Source organism: Glossina fuscipes, unplaced genomic scaffold, assembly GCF_014805625.2.
Source record: "Glossina fuscipes isolate IAEA_lab_2018 unplaced genomic scaffold, Yale_Gfus_2 61541, whole genome shotgun sequence".
Classification (NCBI taxonomy): domain Eukaryota; kingdom Metazoa; phylum Arthropoda; class Insecta; order Diptera; family Glossinidae; genus Glossina; species Glossina fuscipes.
In genome coordinates this window covers 735,317-760,675 of record NW_024003752.1, presented here as the reverse complement: position 1 = coordinate 760,675, position 25,359 = coordinate 735,317, and the positions used below count along the sequence as shown (strand labels likewise).

Sequence of the window (25,359 nt, the reverse complement as noted above, 5' to 3'; positions counted from 1 at the left end):
TTCAAGCAGCAATTTTTTTTTATATAAAGCGGATGCAAATTTTAAATCAAAGAAATTACGTCTTCCTGGTTATAGTAGCGGTATTTTGGCTTAAGAGCCTAAACATTGTATCTTAGTAATAAACATTCGCAATAGTTCACACAAGCCGTCGCAAACACAACCCATACAACCCCTTTCGAATAGAACAATCTGGACAGTACAAAGCCTCATGCTTTTCGAAGAAGTAGGCAGTACGGTACTCCTCTACCTGCTTGGTGATGACAAAAAGCGCTCCCTAAACCAGTTTACGAAAGACACCATTGAAAGGATAAATGTGATTTATGAGCTACCACATCGAATACGACCAGCCAACTAACAGAGATCAAAGTTGATAACTTGTACCATTATCGCTCCACTCTAATACTCTCTCGCATTGTTTTTTGTTTTATTGTAACACTAGCATAAACAGTCTTTATTTCACTAGGATAAGCATTTTTATAATAATTTGACTAGCATACGCATTTAATCTCATTTAAGGTTTTTTTATTTTTGTCAACATAAGCATTTGTAAATTTATTGTACTATATAAGAACCAGGCAAATAAAGAAAACACATTTTGATTCATTCATTCATTCAACAATGAAGACAATTTTAATCTTGTGGCTGATCCTTAAAATACAACCAGATACTTCACGAAACTAAATTTACGCTTTGCACGATTGGGTAAGTTTTAAAGATAAACAACAAAAATTATAATTATGCATTTTCTTTTACATTCTTGAACACTACAAACTAGCGTCTATTAAAAGAAGCCAAACGAGTGAAGGCAGTGCTAAGATAAAAAAAAAGCCGAAGTCAGCTCTTAAAACAAAGTCAGGCGCTATTGTGATAACTACTGAAGGAGAGCTCTTCTCTGCGGATACGGAAAACTGAGCAAAGAGAGATGCTTCTGATATCTGGAATTCAAACATATTGCAAAGCAATGTAGAGGGTTATGTGAGCCATTAACGGCTAACCGAACAAGTGGCGATATTTGCAAAAAAAATTCTTCTTGTAGATTTGGTAGAGATGTATCCTATGTAAATGCAAAACATGTAAGGCGAAGCGACAAGGAACTTTGATTAAAAGGGGACGCAAATGGGAATAATGCGGATGAATCTCAACTGCGGGCAAGCAGCACATGACATGCTTCTGCACACGATGATCGGGAATATGAACCTGATACTACTGGACATATACCAATATGGGACGGAGCTCATGGGCAAGTGATGCGTCGAAGAAACAGCAAATTTGGCATTTACAGCATAGTGGCTTTGTAAAGTCGAGAATGAAAGAATATGCTCTACTGCGCTCCCCCAAAATGCACGTGAGACGAACTCTAGCGCATGGCAGAAAAACTTCTGAGATCATAATTACATTTACATTGACTACATTTAATGAATACAAAGTGCCTAGAGGAACGCTTAGGGACATTAAAGTTTATCTCACCAAGCAATATGGGCGAATCGACGGTAACATTCATTAACTTAGAGACGCAACAGCAAGAATTGCTTTTGAACGAATTCAATTGAATCCACATAACACCTCTAAGAAGGGGACTACACAAAAAAGCCATAGTCAAGAATTTGTCTAACTACGCACATGTATAGTCTTTTTGTACTGTACGGATCCTTAACCACTTCGGACCGCCTCTTGATAAAATCCAAAGCTAACCCGTCTTTACTTAAAGGGAACTCGTACTGTGAAACTCCACTTTCAGAAATCAACATGTTTCGAATCAAAAGGGAGCTAGTTATCCGACACGGATAGTTAACATTTAAATCGGAATTAGCGGTTGAAAAATTTCGTCTGAATTATTTAGCAAACATATTTGAGGTTTCAGTATCATTAGAACACTCAGGGCAATTAAAACAAATATCCGAGTGTGGAAAGTTACGCATAACAGTTCATTGACAATTTTCACCCGAATAAGTTCAACGTCAGGAGGATTAGGAAATTCAATTGAATAGAACGGGATTGCAGCGCAATGGCTTCCCGGCTTACTTGATATATTTGTATTACCAGCTATGTTTCCCATAGAGAAAATGCTGAGGTTGTTTGTCGCTACTCGAAAACTTAACCAGATTCGACAAAGGCAGATCCACAAGTGTTATCGCTGACGATGAGGACAAAGAGGAATGGTGGAGTGCAACATGGATCGAAGTGTGAGATTTCAACGAAGGCGGCGACGAAGTACCGCACGCTGCAATATAAGTTGTCTTTTACACATTGGAGGCTGTAGATAGCATCACACATCCAGCATTTTTTCAATTTTTTAAATTTCCACAACGTCACGTGACTTTTACTTAATTCAGAAAAACCATTCCTTGTCTACGTGAAAAATTTATAAAAATCAATGCCCAGCTTTCTATAATCCTGAAATAACCAACATAGGTCTTTCGAAGAATTTAGGGCTGTGTCTGCAGCACGACCAGTAATATCTGCACACTTCCCATGACAACAAAGCTCGCAAAGCCAATAAGTAATGAATCGCTCAGTATCAGAGCTTGTTTTACTTCGGCATGACGTAAATAAACAGTCCGTGTCAGTAAGCAAACAGGTATAATAGAGTTTGTGAAGGAAGAAAAAAAAGCTAATTGAAAAATATCGCAACAACTGCAACGGAAGACGTATAGGGTTCAGAAAAAATTCAGCAAGCTAAATCAGAAATACATGCGAAAAAACATGTTCAAAATAATAAAAAATTGAATAAAAGACTATAATACACGTCAAATCAGCAAATTAAAGAGTTAAAGGAACTACTAACAATCACCGAAACACCACCAACAATACAATTGATACAATCTGCATAGGCATGGTGAGCCAAATGACACCATAGAACAATTACCGCTATACACTAACAGCTCAATGTGGATTAACCAAGCATATAATAGCTAAAGCAATATAAAACAAAAACGCCAAAACTATTGCCAAAATCTTGATAAAGGACATGACATCGAAACACAGACACTTTAAAATGTCGGCAGATAGAGATACGGAGTTTTTAAACAATTTAATGAAAAAAACATGACTAACTCTAATTAAACAACAAAAATTCTTTACAGCATACTACCATAAAACTTTGGGAACCAAACGACGGAACCCCAAGGTCCCAAATTAATATATGCTAGATTTTATAGAAAACGAAGGTTGTGATAAAAGAGTATCTTATTATACCTTCGAATATAACGCATCACACATAGACACAAACTATAAACCATTCGAATTATTATTCGAAAAGCCATCGTATACGTGACACAAAAGTGTAAAAGAATCCAATTCTCAAACCAATCCAGATCACTACATTAATGAATGAAAACAAAAATTTAGTTATTCGTTCCAAAAGGCCAAGAAATACTTTCAATTAGCTAAAGACAAAAGAAAACTGTACAAATACGAGAAAAAATAAAAATAAGAAATTTTGTATTAATGAAAACGCACACTAAGCCTCAAAAGGCATACATAAGCCCATACAGAATAGCAGATGTAAATTATACTAAATGTACTAATTGTACTAAAATGAAATGCTTAACTATAGGACTATACATAAACATTGCTGTAATTATTCACTTCTTTGTTTTAACAAGTTTCGCACAAAAAAATTGTTCATTTAAAAATTAACAATTTTCTTAAAAACAATAAGGATGTAGTGTATTCATACGAGAGATCTTCACATGGGCGAACTCGTCAGGGGATAAAATTTCTGTACAAAAAATTCTATTTTCTATTCTATTTTAACAAGGGTGAATTTCATACAGTAGGTTGCTTGGAAAAGCCGTGCCCACATTAACACTATTGCTTATCTTACCAAAACGCTTGTTTTAAGCACTATTGACTATGCTTTGATAATTTATGGCAATAGTTGTAAATCTAATATCAATATCCTCAAACCGGCCTATCACCAAGCCCTCAGAGCAAGCTGTTATATTATGCTTTCCGGACGACGCCCATCGATAACATTATAATTGAAACTGGTCTACCAGCTTTACAAAATAGACTTTATAAGTTAAAAGCTAAAATAGTCCCCAAGCTTCTTAGTCCAAACAAATCTGTTCTCGGTGAAGACGTGAGAAAGATTATTATTGCAAAGAAAACTCGAAAGTCACCATCTATAATTGACTATTGTTTGTACGTCGCAATGGAATTGAACATTCCATTAAAAGTTTCCGGCTACTCTTTGGACATTTTGCTGTTTATGCATAATAAAGAACATACTTCATATTACGTCTTCAGGAATCTAAAGCTGAAAAAACCCAAATACTGGTAAGTAATGGTATGAATCTTTTATACACAGGCGGCTCAAAATCTTCTGGTCTGGCTCCTGCTTGTGCCGTAGTAGATACTTCAGGACAGGTTCTTCTCAATCACATATTTTACGAAAGTACTTCAACTTTCACAACTGAACCCAAAGCTATCCTTCACGCTGCCAACCTTTCCCATAAAGACAAACTCAAAACCGTCATTGTTACTGACTGTTTGTCTGTATTAAAAGCTACACAGCCTTGGACTTCGAGATGGAGCACTATCAACAAATTAAAGAATATCATTACAACACCCGACGAAAAAATTGAAATGAATTGGTCACCAAATCATGTCGGGAAAAGAGGCGGCTGATCGAGCGGCGAAGTATGCTGCTTATGCATCTCTAATTATGGATGATGTCATGGAAATGTTGGATCTTCAAAGATACATTGGAAAAAAGCTAAAGAGAAAATTACAGAAGGAAATCTACAATACCATCAGCAGCACTACTCTTCTGCTAACACTCAATTAATTCCACCTTTATATCCAACAAATGTTGAGAAAATCAAGATCCAAACATTTTCGAGAATTCGTCTTGGCCATACAGTTGCAACACTTCAATGAATCTTAAAGAAGCCTTTCTCCCCAATCTGCAGTTGTGGACAAATTCTCATTATAAAGCACATTCTCTGCGTCTGCCTTAACTTTACTTTCGCTAGAAGTATTGCATTTGGAACGATTAACCCTATGGGCATTCTACAATCAGCTATAGAACAGAATATCAATACAGTATATTACTTTATCAAAACTACTGGCCCCAATATCTTATGTACTTTTATAAATTAGAACCGATAGCCTGTGTTGCTAGTACTCAATGTCTAAGAATTTATTTCATTAGTCTAAAATTATAATGGTAATGATGTATATATATGACGTGCATATTGTGCTGACATAGGTAAAGAATTCCTTTTTACGACTTGATATATGACGCATATATTGTTTATGAGATAATCATTCTAGTATATAAGCGCCTCTGAAAGGGTCTGTTAAATTACAAAAAGGGCGTGAAAGAGCGTAAACCATTAGAATTCCTTTTGAAGTAGAGGAAATAATTCAAAGACTTGACAATTTTAAATGAGCGGGACAACCAAATACGAAGGCACCCCCAACCGAAAGAAGATCATACTTATTTTGAAAAGAAGGTCTTTACAGTCATTATCATCAAAAATTCTTGAAGTGATCCAAGACCCCGATCATTAGCTCTAAATACAAAAGCACGTGGTAGACAGAATCAAAAGGAAACAAGTAGTGAAAATTAACGGGATACTAAAGATGATAGAGGCTATTCAGACAGGTGATCAGCCTCTTACTTCCATATATTTTGCAGCATGTCGGGAAGACAACGGCAGCACCTCCAGCGCCAATACTTCAGAACTTGCTAAAAGTATCATTAGGAAAGTTTGATGATGGTGGGCTGAAATAGAAACAATTTTTCGAACTTTTCCGTGCGCTCGTACATGAGCGAGCTATTTCATCTGCAAAAAAGATGTGGCATTTAAAGGCCGTCTTAATGGAAGAAGCAGAACGACTTACACGCCATCTTAGTCCCGCAGAACATAATTACCATGGAAAATTCTGCATGAAATAATACGAGAATAAGAGTATAGTCGGTGCTGTTGCGCATAAACTCATAACCAGTCGAAATGTGCATATATCCAACATGTGCGAACGGTATCAGAAACTTGCACGATATAACAAATGAATCATTCACGGCTTTAAAGAATTTAGAAGTTCAAATCGACGGCTGCGATTGACTTATAATTTATTTCGCAGAAGATAGACAACGCGACCTATTTGCTCTTCAAAATATCGCTTGAAGGTTCAAGAGCTTCACCAATCCTAACGCAATGGAATGTCGTGTTCGCAATTGTTTACATTTAGGCTATGAGCGTGCAACTTGCAATAGTGGAAAACGCAAAAAATGAAACTGTCACTGCATCACTCATTACACCTTTGAAAAACGAAGAAGCTGTTGAGGCACAGAAAAAACATAATATGCAACCAATACCACCAACGTATACACAACTACTACCTATCATATTCCAATTCAATTAAAATACAACATTTTACTCCAGGGAGTGGTATCCATTTGTATCAATAGATTATTACAATTAAAAACAATTTTGTAACTGCTTGTTGATGTACCATCCAAGCAAGAAGGATATACATGCATACATATGCCTCTTTCTTTCCTCTTACTTTTTATTTTTACAATTTATATATATTCATACTTCAAATTGAACGCAAAATATATACAAGACATTTTGCTTATGTTCGATAGGACTATTGTTGTTCTTACGTTTGCCCATTCATGTGTTTTTGCGATCAAACTGTTTGCTTGTTAAAAGAATAATCTGTGGACAGGACGAAAAGGATATTGTTTCTGCATGTTAGCATATTGTATCTAAGTGAAATCATACAGTCGTCTGACATTATTAAACAATTCATCATAACCATGGTTCTCACGCCTCGGTATATTACATATACTTTATAAGATAATGACTTTAGTATATAAGCACCTCTTTTTGATTTAAGAGATGGAAAAAAAGGAATGGAATTATCACTTTGAACCAATATCACTTTTTTAATTTTTTTATCGCGGAGTTTTGGTTTAAGTGCCTGAACGTCGTTTTAAAAATTAAAAATTTTTAACAGCATAAGTTCACATGCTTGTGTTACTCACTTAACAGAGGATAGTATAGAGAACATTTAGAGTTAGGTCAAGAATGCTAAGTATGTTTTTATTTGCAAAACATTGTACATAAACATTTATTACGTTAGAAAATTGATATATAAATCGCAAAATTTTCAATAAAGATTGCCATTATAATACCAATGGTCCGAACGAGCAAACGCTCTTTTATTAATTACTGACAGTTGTTCCTATTTGTGAGTGCAACTGAAAGAAGTGTGCTTTGACGCATTTCAGGGTAAGAACATGTAGACCTTACAAAATATAGAAGATTACGTACTATATATACCAAAGGAACTTTTCACATTACATGCCGTCCAAAACATTTCAGGCTAGAGGAAGAGTGCAGCAACCTACTGACCGTGAAGAAAACGAAACGGCACAGGTTCCCACAATTAAATTGCTCTTCAATACTTCGGAGAATAATTGCAACACTCAACGATGCCAATAAGGGACTCCATTTAGATTCCACCAAAAGAAGGCAACTAGTGACCGCGAAATTATATCTAATGATGGTCCCGGGGAGAGGGGTAGAAGAGTATGTAAGGGGGGTAATTTTAGTGAATAGGCGCCATAGATGGCGAATCGTGCATGCCACCTCCAGCTCATAATAAAAAAAAACAAACAAAAAACAGTAGCAGCAGCAACAACAATTACGGCAGTAATAAAATACCAAAACAACACATTTACACACAAATCATAACAGAATGTAGTGTAACAGATACATTAGTTGCAGCAATATGAGTAATAATATAAGAATTGTTAGTAACATGCAGCACAACAGGAAGAAAAACAGAAAATATAGATCCGAAGAAAAGCACCCGTATAATATGTTCGAAGTCAACCTAGACTTCATTTTTCGCCAACCTAACAATAGAGTGACACAAAATGACGGAAGCAAATGTCTGCACTGACCCTGAGGGAAAAGATCCATGGGGTGATGGGAACGATGGGTGGTGAACGCAATATTCACCAACAATATGGGAAACCCGGGGAGGAGGAAAATTAAACAAATTAAAACCGGGATCAACCCGTAATATCATGAAACGGGTATGTTGAAAAAGAAAGAGGCTCCTAAAAGGCGAGAGAACAGATGCCGGATATTTTAGCGACAAGTAAAACGACACCGGCAATCCAAGGAAAGCCAAAGGCTAGCATCAACAAATCCTGTAACCAAGCAAGGAAGGAAATTGGACGGCAATTGGCAGCCGCAAGAAAGCAAATAGGAAAATTCATAGAGAATAATATCCTATATACTTAATTAAAGCAAGTGAAATGTCGTACAACGACAATGTCAAGAAGATAAAAGTCGATTCATAATTGAAAAAATTAGTTGAAAAGATGTTCCTGGAACTACAACAAAATAATTTGACATGCATAGGGAGAATGAAAAATATTTTTCTGAATAAAACAAGCGTAGGATTGACGACAAATGCGATCAAGATTGAACTAAAGCGTTTGCATGAAGCAACATCCGCAAAGACATAAACGCGGCGGTGACATCGCAATTCAGGGGGCTAACCTAGATGGTAAACCGCAGCGAGAAATCTACGCTAACATACAAACGACAACTATGTCCCTCCCAATCAAAAGTGCCAAAACTCTCTCCGAAGCATGAAAGATCACACTAGAATTGGCAGAAGATCTTACAAGGCAAATTAAACGAGTAGACAAGAGGTCAATGGTATGTCGCTGTATTAATACGAGGGCAAAGCCAAGCTAAGAGCTCAATGCAGCGGAGCAAGAAGCATATACCAAAGATCAAGGGGGCTAACGCCTATCTTACCTCTCAACCGACGTGCAAGGAGAAACGAACATAACCTAAACAACTTAACAATTAAGTTCAATCGAGGCTGAATATTTTATACGCATCACCGTTATCCTAAAAAAGACAAAAGATGTAAAAGAACAAAATTTTCATTATGGAGTGGGCGCCGCTAATCTCTTCTATTTTCAAAGGAATAATATTCGAATAAAAGTATTTAAATATAAAAGTCGTATAAGCATGTGGACTTTCACTCACTTCCAAATTGTTTTGCAAACTTGTAGGCAGTATTTTCATTTTCACTAACCTAAGAATGTTTACCACAAACAGTACAAAGTTGCACAAAAAAACAGATGGAGAAACGAACAGACAGATGTATTAGACGCAGTCCAAATTTGAAAGTGGGCAAGATTTTTTGTACTTTGTGGGGTTTTCGAAGCTTGTTTCTATGTTGAAAAAACAATTAAATTTAGATACACAAAAATTGCAAACGTTTTGACACAATGAATATACTCCTCACCCTTCGGTTATAAGTAATGGAGAAGCTATTACAGTCAGCAGAAAAATTGTTTCTATAAACTGTTGAAAAAAATATAGGATGTCCTATGAAGTTTGGCGAGGATATCAAAACCTTTAAATCTGGCAATAAGTTCAAATTAGTCCGCACGAAAACGCACGTTTGCATATTTGTCAGTGACAAATAAGAGTAAAAATATTGTATTAACGCTGGCATAAAATTCGTCCTCATCGCGAAGCATATTCGAGACAAAAAAGCTACGGGTTTCAATAGAATTTCTAATAGCAATATAAAGCAAGCCATTTTAGCACATCCAACGATATTTATAAATACATGCATACTTAGAAAAGCAAACACATTCGAAAAATGGAAACGTCAAACACTGATTCTGCTATTTAAGCCCAAGACCGCAACTCACTTAAATGAGTTTCATTGTGATCACATAACAATCGAAGTTTCTGAAAATTTACACGCATTCCTTAAACAAAATTTTATAATGCGCTACGATAAAGCTAAACGGAAAAAACTATCGACGCTTCTTAATGACACTTTTATTGCTCAAGAAATTGATGTAAACTCTACATCGAGAACGCAGGAAGGAAACGCTGTGTGCAAGAAAAAGTTTTGTTAGAATAATACTCTTGGACTTGGCACCTACATGCCGAATTTAATTAGAATGAGAAACTATTACATTATATAATAAAGTTGTTATCAATCACAAGCATAACGGCAAATGTGCACAAAGCAAATACGACCTTTCACTATTAAGGGTAGGAATTCATATTTTTCTTCACAGACTGTGTCCACAATATGCAGTTTCTTGTCCAGAGCTTATTCTTCCCAGGACTTCACCATTTCAATACGATCTGTCCACGATTTTTTTAGAAATCTACGGTAACACCACAGCTCAAAGACTTCTAGTCTGTTTATTGTGCCGAGCTTTAATGTCCATGATTCTAGACCATACAAGAGCACTAATCTTATAAAGCATTCAGATGCTTTCATCAGTGAAAGGAAGACGAACACTAATTTCCAGGACTGCTAAAGTTTTTCGATATTTCGAGTACGATGATCCAGCCATTTCTATTCTTCTTTTTAATTCAATATTACTGTCCTAGTTTTCGCGTAATATAGATCCAATGTAACATACTTGGAAACCATTTCTACATATTGGTTAATAATTGACAGAACGGCATTTGCATATAGAACTTTCACCCGGCTTACGATCATAAACTTGGGTTTGCTGATATGTAGGTTTAACCCAAAGTTGCTACTTTGACCATTTACATCTACAACCATTGTCTGCAGATCCTACATGTTGCCTGTTAGGATAGTTGCATCGTTCACATATCGGGTATCATTGATGAACTGCTCACTGACCTTAATGCCTGATTCGATTGTTTAAATAGTTTCCTGAAAGATTACTTTCGAGAAGATGGTGAAAAGAACAGCATACAAAATGCACACCTGGCAAACCTTACTGTTTATAAAAATATAGTTTGGTTTGACCTCATTACCACGAACTTCTGCTGTTTGTCTCCAATACAAATTTTTGATGCATCGTATATCTCTTCTGTCAATAGTAAGATCTTTCAGGACATCTATTAATTTCATCATTTTGCACGTTGTCAAACGTTTTTCCGCAATCTATGAAACAAAGAAATTGTACACATCTCTACAGCTCTGGACCAAAACCTTAAAGCAGAATAAAGCTTCTTTTGTGCTCATTACATTCCGCAACTCAAACTGATTATAGTCAAGTGATGATTCGCATTTATCATAGAACTGGAACTGCGATGGATGATAATGTTAACCAGTCATCAGCGTAAATGTCTGTGCCGTAGATCTCATTAAATATTTTATATCGGGTATTTAAATTACCATTATTTATCAACATTATAATCTCTATCAGCATTTCATCGTTACCCTCGGCCTTATTGTTTTTGGCTTTTTTTATAGTTTCTATAAGAAACGGTTGATCATCATTTGGAAAATTTATAAAACTAGCATCACCTGAAAATAATTGACGAATATAATATTCTTATACCTCTCTTTTCCCTTCTATCTCGGTGACTATCGCATTACGATTGCAGATCACTAGTTTACTTTAGTGGTTTGTATAAATTAAAGTTGTCATGCAGTGATTAAGGCCTTTTTGTTTCCAACCACTAACTTTCTATCCATACACGCCTTGCCTCTCATATTCTTATTCAGATTATTCTTTGTATTCGATTGTATACATTTTCGTTGGCATAGTTCTATTTTCTTCTTTTGTTCATAAATTCCAGTATTTCATTAGTTATCCATTGATTCCCGTTTATATCATTTAAAACCAAGTTAATTTTAGGTGCAGTTCTCAGGATTTAAGTTGTACTTTTCAATCCATATCTCCATTGTAATTGCTTAAAGGTGGCCTATCGTTTATTCCAGAACCAGACTATTTTTTGTTTCATATTTTTTTACTCTTTCGACATTGATTTATCTCGAAGAGATGGGTATTTTTACTGATTCTAGTATTAACTTAACCCTTGCCACTACAAGATTATGATCTGACGGTATATTTGCTCTGTGGAAGGTACTGGTTGTCTTAATAGATGTTTCAAATCTTTTATTTAGTAGAGTGTAATGTTTGATTTCGGACAACGTTTTGCCTGGTTTCCTGCGGGGATTTCTATGTATATAACAGACGAAGAGGAATTTGAGAGATGTTACAAAATACTTTTTCCAACGCGATCACCGCGCTTAACCCTACCCGAAATTGCCAACAATTTAAAGCACATGTCCACTTAAGGATTGAAATCTATTATTATTAGGTTCAGATCCTGTTTTTCGTTAGCTTTAGCATTTCTGTAAGCTCGAAGTAGAATGTTTCAATTTCCGCTACATCAGTATCCACAGTAGGGGCGTATGATTGAATAATATTGACTTTAATGGGTTTTGCATTAATTTTAAGTAATAGGACTTTATTGGGGTACAAAGCCGATTATTCAGTGCATATTTCGAGTTTCTTAGAAATAACAAGTAGCTACTCCACATCTATGTTGATTTATATTATTACCAGAATAGTGCATATTACAACCTGCAGCTTGTCCAGAATTTGACCATCAAGGACATCAATGTTTAGGCGCTTCATGTTCTGGGCTGTATTTCGAAATTTTACTGCTTCATATAAGCTTCGAACGTTGGACATGGCATTATTTAACGTAGTTTAGTTAGGATTCTTAGCTCCCTCCGGCCGTGTATTTATTTTTCTTTGCATGTGATGTTTCTAAGGTTAGTTATTTTAGTGGTTTTCCGTTGCCTTCTGAAGAGTTTACGTTTTCCTTACGCTTTTGTCGTCGGTCAATTATGTTGGTTCATCCACCTTTTAAAGATAAAAAGGTGCCCTAGTAAGTTCGCGTGTTTCAGCGACCAGTAATAAACAGAAATTCTAAACTACGTACCGGAAATATGCTCTTATGCTGTTTTTGAGCCAATTATATAATATGCTTGTCCGGTATGGAATAATTGTACCCTGTACATCACAAATTGGCAAATAAATTATCGTAAGCTAATAAAACAACAATAAAGAGACACGAGCACTTTTCGTTATACCAAACGGTGGTGAAAGACAAACTGCTTAAATATATGTCTAGAGAAAAAAAAAAGAACTGAATAGAACAAAAAATAAACAATAATGAATAAACCCAAACAGAAGATTTGAAATCATACAAGACTATCATATCAACTTATGCGAAAGATAGTTTTTACGGAGAACGTTGGCAAAGATGACATTATATATGAATGCAAATGCAAAAAACGATGAATATATGCCAGAGCAGCAACCTCTTGCATGCCAAGCATGCAAAGTTACCCTTAATATTAACTTATACGTTATCAGCAAGATTCGGAACAAGATAAGACCCGATAAGACCTTTGCATGCATATCGATATACCTGCAAACAACAAGAGCACACACTATAGATAAAAGAAACTACATTCCCTGGCACCACAAAAGAGAAAATGCAGCGAAAAGAAACTTTATTTCGACTTTTCAGTATTTGCAGAAAGTAATAAATGCAAAAATTAGATTCGTTTCTATTCTATCTATTTCACATTCGACATACACATCTGAAACGCGCCTAGCAACAAGACCTTATATTAGTTTGGGGAAAAAGAAATCCATTATTTTTTCGGTAGATGGCTGCACTGATAGATTTCTCGTAAAGTATCGATCAAACAATTTCCGATACTGTACATTTCGCAGTGAAAAAAATTCTTTTGCTGTTTTTTGTTTGGTGCATTCAGTTGTGAGTTACAGCGTGTTAAAAATGGAAGTGAACAAAGAGGAAATTCGGTACATTTTACAGTTTTTCTTTGACAAAGGCGAAAATGCAAGCCAGGCGGCTAAAATTGTGAATGGTGTTTATGGTTCCGATACTGTAACAGCCAATTATGTGCAATTTTGGTTTCGTAGATTCCGTTCAGAAATTTTTGATGTTAAAGATGCACCTTGCACAGGTAGGCCGGTCGTCGAAAATGTCGATAAAATCGGAGAAAAGATCGAAGTTGACCAGCATGTTAGCAGTCGTAGCATCGCCCAGGAGCTAAAAATCGACCATAAAACAGTTTTAAATCATTTACACAAAGCTGTATTCAAAAAAAAGCTCAATGTTTGGGTGCCACACCAATTAACAGAAAAAAACATGATGGATCGAATTTCTATCTGCGAAGCCTTGGCCAAACGGAATGAGATAGACCCATTTCTTAAACGGTTGGTGACTGGAGATGAGAAATGGATCACATACGATAACCCTGTGCGAAAACGATCGTGGTCAAAGAGCGGTGAAGCACCTGAAACGGCCAGGAAGGTTTTGCTATGCATTTGGTGAGACTGGAAGGGGCTTATTTATTATGGGTTGCTTCCATATGGCCAAACGCTAAATTCTGATCTCTACTGTCAACAACTGGACCGTTTGAATACAGCGATTGACCAGAAACGGCCAGAATTGGCCAACAGGAGAGATGTCGTATCCCACCAGGACAACGCTAGGCCACACACATCTACAGTGACTCGCCAGAAACTTCGGGAGCTTGGTTTGGAAGTTTTAATGCATCCGCCATACAGTCCGGACTTGGCACCAAGCGATTATCATCTTTTTCTTGCATTGCAAAATTTTTTTAATGATAAAAAATTGGAATCTAGGGAGGATTGTGAAAATCGACTACTAGAGTTTTTTGCAAATAGAGACCAGCACTTCTATGAGAGAGGCATTTTGAAGTTACCTTTAAAATGGCAACAAATCATACAACAAAACGGTGCATATTTGACCCAAATCGGACAATCCGAAGCATGTTAAATAAAGTCCTGAAGTTCATATAAAAATAATGGATTTCTTTTTCCCCAAACTAATATTTTGACACGATAGTTGGCGATATATCTAAATCATACACAATGCAAAATATATAGTACATCGTATGTATACAATATTTAATATATAAAGAATAATACTACTTCAAAAAAGGTCGGATACGTCCGATTTCCATACAATAAGATACATTTTGAGTTGCAACCTTAATGTCACGAATTTTGGCATAAGAGACGAGTTCAACAAAAAACCAACAGCTGTATTAAGTTCCGAATACCATACTATTGCAGCATATCAAAGCAAGCCAGCCAAAAAAGTGGAATGGATGAAGACTTTAAACGCCTTCTAGACAGAGATTTCCTTACATGTCAAGAAAGCGTTTATTGCTTTTCTGAAAACTATCATGGAGTATATGAAAAAAGATTTCATATGAAGATAGGACGCCCTGGTTCCGTTTGCTGCTTTACATTTGCGAAATTTTGCTTTTTCAAAATTAACAATTAAAATTAAGAGAATAAGTAATTGTAAGCTTGAAGCTAATCAAAATATCAAAATTGACACTTGTCCCAAAACGTGTGTTATTATACCACGATATGACTCACTACCGCACGGTACATTATTACGTTAAGCTGTGGAATATATGTATTATAAACCAACTTTTCTGAGACCCATATTTGTCTAGACGCGACCAATTATGTGGGCAATAATATAATATTTAGCATCGCACACGCGTTGAAAGTACGGTCATATTTTTTATGCAGGCTTTTCCCTTATCGCGGAAAAGTGTACTTTTACAATTCATGCCATTTAAATCAGATATGTAGTACAACGTTTAGGGCAGACGTGTGTCGAGGAACTGTGCATACCATTTCAGAACGGTAAGCGCATTATCAGATTTAAGGGTACCCTTAGAAGTTATGAACTATCTCAATGTTTATTGACAATGGGATTGACGTACCCTGAAACTATGCGGGAAAATAAGAGACGCATTTCAACTTAGAAGGACATTCACCCACCCAAACACACACTCGATAGAAGTATGCAAACTTGCACTAACAATTCAATTTTTTCTTATCTTTTGAATATATTTTTTTATGCCTATAATTCGAAATTACAAAATGTGTGGCCCATGTATAATATTTTATATTTAAGCTTGTTTAAAGGTTTAAGCATACTGAGCTGCCTGTAATTTCTGATTTTGCTAAGATTATGTTGGGGGAAAAAGTACAGATCCGAATAGGATAATTATACTCTGATTGTGCGAAGATATTTTTAAAATAAGCTTCTTCAAAAGATTTTGGAAACAGGTCACATGACATTATAGCGTCGGTCGACTCATTTTCATTAAAACGTACATGTAAAAGACACTCCTTAGTTTTTCTGCTAACGTCCACGAACGAAAAAATTTTCGAATTTCCCCAAAAGTTAATAGTCATTGTAAGAAGAAGAAGTACCATGTTTTACTCACAACAAGGAGCTTGGTTTTTCACTGGTATAAGATGAAAAATCCATCAGAGAACCATTAATATTAACCTTCAGGACAAGTCCGTTTCTACGATTCTCTACCTGCTTTAGTGCCTTGTTAAATAAGAATGATTAATATTTTCCACTGTAACGCAATGTACAAACAACGACATTGAGTTTTGGAGCACGTTCCAATCGAATCCAATCTAACGTGTCAGTTGATTAGACGTTATAAATTATCTATCTGGTCATAGTAGACAAATTTGCTATTTTTTAACAAAAAACTTTATGTTTAAAGTGACTAGCGACATCTTTTCTCAATTTCAAGAAATACTAAAAATTTAAATCACGAAATACTGCTATGACATATATTTAAGACTAGAAATTTGCTGAGGTATAAGACGTTGTAAGTACGAATCTTCGTATTCAGAGTAATGCACAGGCTTGCTATAAACCAATAACTTTCGGCTGATCCGACGCCTACAAAGATTCTAAATCAGAGTTGTTGTCAAGCCGAACAACACCCAAAGCACTTTTGACATGTATGGCTATAAGTACATCAACGCTTTTTTATATATTCTGACCCTTCTGTATATTTGATAGAATGTGCCCAAAGCTTCATTGCTGACAATATCAGGTCTATCAATTCCAACTGAAATATAGAGAAGCGGCAGAAAACCCACCAACACTTCAAATTCATGAGTGCCTCGCGCTAGAAATCTTCGCCTGCTAAAAATGTATTCGGAAAAATGAGTTTGGAATACTAAAGCTTCGCTAAAAGTTATCTGATTATTTCTTATTGTAGTAGCTCTGAACTGAAAAGGAACTTAACTAATCATATAAAGATTGGGTTACCGATTGGAATAATAGGAAAAATTTCTATGGTAGCGTTGGAAGTTAGCTTTTACGAATCATATTATTGTTCACGCAGCATATGATGCTATTAGGACTAGTGTCTTACAGAAAATTCAGACAGCTTTGTCCTGTTCATTGCAGAAAGATATGAATTCGCTACAAAAATTGTCGTTTTCATCAAGGAAAATTAAAAAAAAAATAAAATAAGGGTTTCGAAAATCCAAATAAGAAAACTTCTAAAACTAACACTCAATTATTAATTTCTTAAGCTTATGATATAACAAATGATAACAAAATGCAAAGTTTGCGGAAAAAAGCGTCACATTTCATCTGTAAGTTTATATATATTGTTACGGAAATTCCAAACCCATTTCATTCCAGCTAATTAAATAATAAATACCCTAAAATGCACCTGCCGGCCGATGAAAACGATTAGGGAAAAATAGGTTAACGGATTAAAAATGAAGCCATGAATTTAGGTATAATAATACGCTTGTAAAAATGTATATAAATAGAATATTTGTGAAAGGCAGAATTAGTAGAAAAAGAATATTTAAGTTGAGCATATTTGCATTGCCAAAATAAAAAGGACTTTGAAGTGTATTTCTTTTGAACGAAATTTCCAGGATCTAGTGGTACGAATCTTATAACATAAAAGCGGAAATTTATAACAATATTATAGGAAAAGCACAAACACTTGAGAACGAGATGAAAGTATTACAGCTGATGTTTTATGGATGAAAATGAAAGAGGAAGAATGAGGATGTGCTGACAAATCTAACCTCAAGAGTAATTCACAATTCTACCATCAATCAACCAACTGCTAACTCAGCTATTCAGGTGTCACAAACTAATATAACAACTTCCAATACTCCCTAATTTTAAGGTTAAACATCAAAACATACCGAAATTCATTCGTAATATTTCATTATTGTAATTGCCCAGTTGATTATATTGTCCCTAAGGTATTGTCCATTAAACAATGTTTCAATTGTAGTAAGCTGAGACATGTTTAAGAATTTTGTAAAAATAAAGATACTCGGTGCATCAACGTTAGTTCTATAACGATTTTTAAAGAAAAATGTCAGAGTACCAAGTGCTCTCTGAGCATAATGCTCGTGACAGAAATTGCTCCAAAAACATTATTGAGCGAAGTGGTAAGCGAATCATGATTATTGAACACAAATCATTCAAAGAGTGCAAAGAAAAATACACTTCAGGAAAGAACTTCCAAAATTAATAAAAAGTAAGAAAATAAAATACTCACTTGTGGCAAATATGGTAAAATTGAAGGCAAATTTTCACTTAAACAAACAGGTACAGCTTTTTCTCCTAACAAGTCAATTATTTTGCCAAGTTCGCAAATCAGAATAAACAATATTAAAAGTAATGAATAAGACAAATTTTTACATACTCGAATCAATCCCATTTTTAACTTTAACACTTAAAAACCGTGTTATCGAAAAAATTACTGCTTAAAAAAAACTTAAATGCTATGTCATGTTGTACTGTTCTGCGTCTAGTTACGAACCCCTTCACAGATCATTTTTCGTAATTATTATGAAGTTTACTCAACACAACATTCAAAGCTTCACAAAGAATCGACCCTTTTCGGACTTTTTTTGAAACAGCAAGTTTTTATTTTTATATTCTTAGTCAGGTGTTTGGATCGGATGATAACTATGATAATGCAAATATTCTGAATTTTTCTTCTGTAACAGATATCGGGAACGACGCGCATGGTGGCGTTTGTAGTCTTGTTAAATCCAGATTTTTTTTCAGACAAATACCGTTCAAAACAGATTCAGATATCCTGATTATCTTATCTTATTAACCTTAATATTAATCTTATAATCATCTCAGTTTACTTTCCGCAAATTTAGACATTCCGAATATTCCGTGATCCTATTCAAAGAATAAGAGACTTTGTTGACAATCATCAAAACGTCATTCTATGTGGTGATTTCAACGGTCGAATTTGCATCTTTGATGATTCCCAAGCAAATGGAAAACCCTAGCTAACATACTCATTCCTAAAATGTGTGTGTCAAAGATGCGATAAATGGTATATGATGTGATTCTTCAGTTCTAGGCATAGTCAGAATTAGTGTTTGAGACTTAATACTGTGATAACTTAGCTTTTTCGTAGGATACTATAAACGTTTATGTAAGAAACAAGCACTACTCTTCGATCAATTTTGAATCACAAACCGTCCAAAATATATACTCACTGTGGTTTTAAATCTATTCAAAATACTCTTGCAAAAAACTTACTTATTCAAAGTTAACACATTTGTTGCAAACTCCTACAATCCAAAATCGTTGCGGAAATCTCCACGAAAAACTCGTTTCCGGAAGCTTCGACCTTTCAAGATTAATTTCAACCGTTATACAAATCCAGAAAGCTACAATTCTTTTATTGAAGCCAAGAAACAGTTCTACAACACTGTCAAGGAAGCCAAATTTATACAGCGAATAAAAACCATTAATGATATTTGTAAATCCGGTAACTCCAAGACCTTTTCAAAATTTATTAAAGCACATCATCGAGTACCGCACAAAGGAATTCTCTGGAATTCTGACAACAATATTGCCTACCTAAATTTGCTCAAAAATTCCATAACGGCCAACAATGCCGCTATTGCTACTCATGTCCTTTCAATCGATTTGCCTGCTAAAAAATCTTTTTTTTAATGAAATTGCAAACATTATTAACAAGAAAAAACCCACGGCAACAGGTTTTGATGGCATAAAATATAACATGATTAAAGTCGTCTCCCCACAAAGCCTCGATCAGTTACTAGTCGCTATCAGCGGATGCTGGTCTCGAAACATAGTACTAGACGAATGGACAATAATCAAAATAGTTTCCATTCCGATAAGAGGGACAAAGCCCAACATAATAGAAAATTTTCGTCCCATTTCGCTTATCTCAGTTTACATCAAAATAATCAACTAAAAAAAAAGATTATCCATCTTTGCCAACAACAATCGCTTAATTGCAAATCGCATTTTTGGTTATCAAAATAATAAATGTGCAAATGTGTGTTTAAATGAACTGTCGCTTTTTGTTTCCATTGAGAAAAAGTTCGGAAAAAAGTGGTCATGTTAACGTTAGACATTAGCAAAACGTAAAACTGCGTGGATATTATTAAATTAGGTGAAATGCTTTATAGTGCCACTTAGTTAGTACCCATGCGCCTGTGGATTTTACATTTTTTATGAAGAGACATTTTGGTGATGGATTATGATAGAGTTGAAGTCAAATTTCCGATTCTATTTAATCTCTACAGTGCTAAACTCTACACAATTCAAGATTCACAAACAGCAGTCCTTCAATATGCTGATGACTTCTTAATAGTTTCCGCGGCCTTTAATAAGGCAGTTCAGAAAAGGAAGCATGTTTGCAAATTCGGCCGACGTTATCGATTTGCAAGCTGAGTTTGGAAGTGTTGTTTCATTTTTATTTCTAATGGTATAAAATGTAATTTACAATGGAAAATTGAGCACTCTAATCTAATAATTAGTGGCGTTTGATATATTGCCTAAATTCATATTGCATATTGTTGAAGATTTAAGATTATGTACTAAACACTAAACTTGGTGTTATTCAATACGAATGATCGGTTTTTTGCTAATTGCTCAGAAATTGAAAATTGAAAAAATCGGCATTGCTTATACAATATCTGTATATTAAAATTTTATCTTCTTGTCGAACTTCCAGAAACCAGCTTTAAAAACGTTTTAAGATATAAAAATCCTTGACCAGTGCAGAATCCGGAATGCACCTAAGCGTGTCCGTCTGCTCATCTGACCAAGCACCTTTGCTTTCCCTGTTTTTTGCTCATTACTCATAAACTATAATAAACACATGATATAAATTTCCAATTTTATTTTCCAAAAAATGAAAAAATCAGCCACGTTCACCTAATGTTGCACAATATGGGAATCTAGTTTTTCTTTCTTTATTTCATCGTTTTTAGAATATAATGATGGGTATAAACCCTTCCGTCACAGCCGAATATAATTTTCTTACTTGCTTCACTTTATATCAGAGATCCAACATCAAAATGGCAACCTTTGGGGACTGGCTTCTAAACTAGCAATGAAAAAGTTGAAGTGTATGAGTCGGTCAACCTGCCTTACGTTACTAAAAAATATCGTTGACACGCTCCCACAAACTACGTTCCACTAGAATGTAATTGAAGCGAGGAATACAAAATTAAAATCGATGATGAAGTGACTGCAACCAAAAAGCTGATTAGCGTAAATGACGGGACGGGCCCTGATGGCATTCCCAACTACGCAATAAAGTTAACTACAATTAGCAAAGAATAATTTGCAATCGCATCGACGAGATAGTGGATGGCAACGATGACCTGTGCAAATATAATTGGCTCAGCACTCCGCCTTGTAGCGACATTAGAAGTTAAAAATGCTTTCAACTCCGACAATTGGCAACGCGTAACCGGCGCAATATCCACCTGCTACAGGGATAAAAAACTCCTTTGCGCAACAAATAAAGAACGCGTGAAACGTTGTCCGGGTCTGCAGAAGCTCGTGTATAATAATATCTTGCGTCTTCTACTTGGACAGGAGCTCAAAGTCGTAGGAACTGCAGATGATGTTGTCCTAATAATCGTAGTAAAGCCGCTACAGGCATTTGGGCTTCTGATCAATAACAGTATCGAGGCAACACGCACATGGCTCTTGTCGACATGACTGAATCTGGCGGAATAGCAAACGGCGGCGTGTTTAGTAATATCGAGAATGTAGAGAGAGTTACGCTTAAATATTATTTCAGGATGCAATTCGATATTTAGATACCGAGTAGCCACTATCGTTCAAAGTGCATCTCAGACATGTCATCCAAAAATCGACAAATGCGGCAAAGGCTAATGCTATTAATGCGCAAGCGACGTCGAACAAATTTAAACTCCATAATGGTAAGATCCATAATTTTGTGTAGATTCTTTTTCTGCTATAGGGCAATGATTATTTCTTTACATAAAAGAGACATCTTAATAGAGTTCTATGCATGCACAGCGTTTCGCACTACTCCCAACGACGCGGCCATGGTCATTGGAAGTATTATTCCAATTGAGCTCCGGGCTAAGAAAGCGGCACAAACTACGATGATAAGGCGCCAATTGTAGTGGAGTGGATTGAATACACAAGGGGCAGATGAACGCATAAATTCATCGCGAATATAGGACAATGAACGCAATGAACGCGTCCGATCACTTATATGTGACTCAATTCACCGAGCTTGTAAGGAAGCATCTATTTCCTTACTGGCTGCCTCAATTTTTTACGTATTTAAAATGTTATATAGAGTACATACATCGCATCATGTCGACTCAAGTATTGACTAATACCGATTTTCAAAACAAACACAAATTCCCATTAACTTCCACTCTTGTTCAAAGGTATTATTCTGATGAGAAGCTTTAGTATATACACGCGTAGCTAGGTTATTCTGAGTTACAATAGCACTAAATTACTTTCAATAAACAAACGCTTCTACTCCACAGTTCACTTTTGTAATTATTCTCTAAGCTATGTACTTTACTACCCTTGTAGGCTACTCTCAATGTTGTAAAGGTTTTATACATACCTTACTTTCTAGACATTTAAACTCACCACTGAGCTACGTTATGCTCTGGTTGTATAAGCGCGCACACATATAGCGGCGACAGGTGAAAGGTATGTGTTGTAATAGTTAGCAGGCAACAGCTACAAAAGTAGCGAATAAACGACGAACTTGATTTAGCTGCTCAGCAGCAGCCAAAGCTATAGGTAAGTTAAAATGCTTACTAAATACTACTAGGATGCAAAATGCGTTTACATCCTTACTTTGTAGACTCTTGGTCCGAAATAAAACCTTTACATGGCGATAACATACAAATTACAAACTAATAGTTATGATAGCGATCATTCCTAATCCGTTACAAACTGAGGTGATTTTAGCTGATAATAGTTTTCCACCTTACTCGCCCCGTTACGGGTATATCCTCACAACGAAATCCAAAACCAGCGAAATTTAATAAACCACAACACAATATTTCCACACTCACTCATTTAGGTACTGTAAACAAATCCTAACATTTCTTTCCCACATCGACACATACCGCTAACAAAAAACAAAATCACAAAGTAACATAAATAGTGTAATATAATTGAACAATAAACATAACTTTAAGCATTTTTACGTAAGTTACGTGAGTTACGTAAGTTAGCTTAGAATAAGTTAGTCTTCAACAATTCTTAAGAGTCTTCACCATCCTCGCAGGTTTTAACGCTCGTTCGCGCTTCCGCAATTTCTGGAGTAATCTTCAAGAAGTTTTAAGTTAATTCAATGTCATATTCAATGCTCAAACAATTCATGTTTCTTCCTTCGTAATTACAACAAGAAGTAAAAAGAGGGTTTGTTATAAACAAGGAAAGCTTTAACTGTATAATCGAAAATAGAATGTATCCTTAAATAACTTGTGTGTAAAAAGGTTTGAAAGGGATTGAATATAGATAGAAAGAAAGTGTCGAGATGAAGTAACAGTTGCCAAATATGCAGTCGGGGCGATTAGCACGCAACTCACTAGCTTAACTTTCTGCAAGATATTAAATATGAGGAAAGTCTACACGAACACACAAACGGCAACCTCTCAATCATAAGTGCTAAACCACTAATTAAATCAAGGAAAATTAGCGTAGATTGGACGATCCATAGGATGAAAAGGAACAATCTTCCCTTGAGACGCTTCAAGTGCCGAGAAGCAGACCACATAACGAAAATAGCAAAAGTGATCCCGATAGAAGTTGATGCTTAATTTCTACCAAAAAGCGCCATTTGGTTAACAATACGGAAGCGACGTCTGACAGGTTGTCCTTTTAACAGGATAAGTAAGAAGTTACCGTGTGCAGAATGAATTGGAAAGAGCATAAGAGCACACCATACTTATTTACAGATACTTTTGGCGGTCGCGGCCCTTTTCGGCTCAGAATTGACTCCTTAGTGGAAAACAAATCGCCTTACAAAGCCTGATCGTGATCTGAACAGGTTAATTGACAATTACTTTAAAGAGTGCTCTGCATGCATCATAATCGAGATACAAGGGTTTGAATGTAATAACGATCGCAGTAAGCTGCGGATAACGATCTTTAACACAGAACATTTGAACTAAGGCCGACATACGCTATTTAACGGTAATTCCAGGGAAATTATCGCCAGACTTTAAACTCTTTCCCCATTCAAAAAGAGGAAGAGAAACACGCACGCTAAAATAGTAATATATATATATATGTATATATACATATAAATATATACATAGCACGTTATTAGGGCTTGTCTGTGATTTTGTTTCTTTTTGTCGCTCAATAAAAATAAAAGTGTGCTGACCGATAGAGCAAATATGGCAGTGGCCAGTCACTTGCACTCTTTTGCGAAGGAAAAAGAGAAAAAAGCAAGACAGCTGCGCAAGGAACACAGTGTCGGACATGTAAGATCGGTAAAAATAATGAGAAGGAAAGGAGCCAGTCAGCATTTGATTCTTGAGCTCACGTCCTGTTCCTCGAACTTCATAATTTCAAATTGATTTCAAAAAAATGGTCCGGGGAGCAATCGAAAATTCGTAAAGGTCTAAAATTAAAAGCGTTATTGAGTGAATAAATATGTTTCTCGTGGAAAAATGTCCCACAATTCGCTATAGTCCATAAGTAATGAAAATTTTAAAACAGGACAACGATGTTATATCACTTGAAATAAATAAAAAGAAAACTAAAAACTTCCAAAAAACGTTAGCAGCATGAACCAATGTTTTATTTATCAAAATGTTACTTAGGGGAAATTAATTAATTAATACTAGTAATATAAAAAGTTGGGCATCGGACTAACGATAGACAAGTAATGTTCCTTTGAGAAAGGAACACTACTATGAAGAACGTTAAGTGCTTAAAAAAACCAATAGGTTTAGTACAGTAGAGTAAAGGAATGCATAACGTACCTGGAATGGAAGACATGCAAGGCGAAACATAAGAAACGAAAAAACATTGCACAGTTTTCCATCTAGTCAGAATTTTGCATCTAGGACAAAAGTGAAAATACTTTATTTCATAAAAAGAGACCATAACTCAATATATGCGTAATGATTTCAACAAACGAATTTTCAAGATGTCATCTAAAGATATAAACTTCATTTGTAATTGTTCTTGGAGTATTGGTATCAATATGTATCCACTTTTACACTTTTATTTTAAACAAATTCCAAAAGCGTGTGCCACGCACACTGAAGTAAGCGACTTCGATGGATGTTCCCAGAGTTTGTCTCCAAAATTATGTTTTTTTTTTCACCTAAAACTAAATCTTGTTTTTTACATCCGGCGATGAGACCCCACTATAGAG

General features: G+C 35.5%; 1 protein-coding gene across 3 annotated transcripts in view; it reads right to left on the bottom strand.

The window, feature by feature from the left end:
* The window catches only part of LOC119643717 (plexin-B), a 61,235-nt gene that overhangs the window by 22,050 nt on the left and 13,826 nt on the right, over positions 1-25,359 (bottom strand). The window lies entirely within an intron of this gene.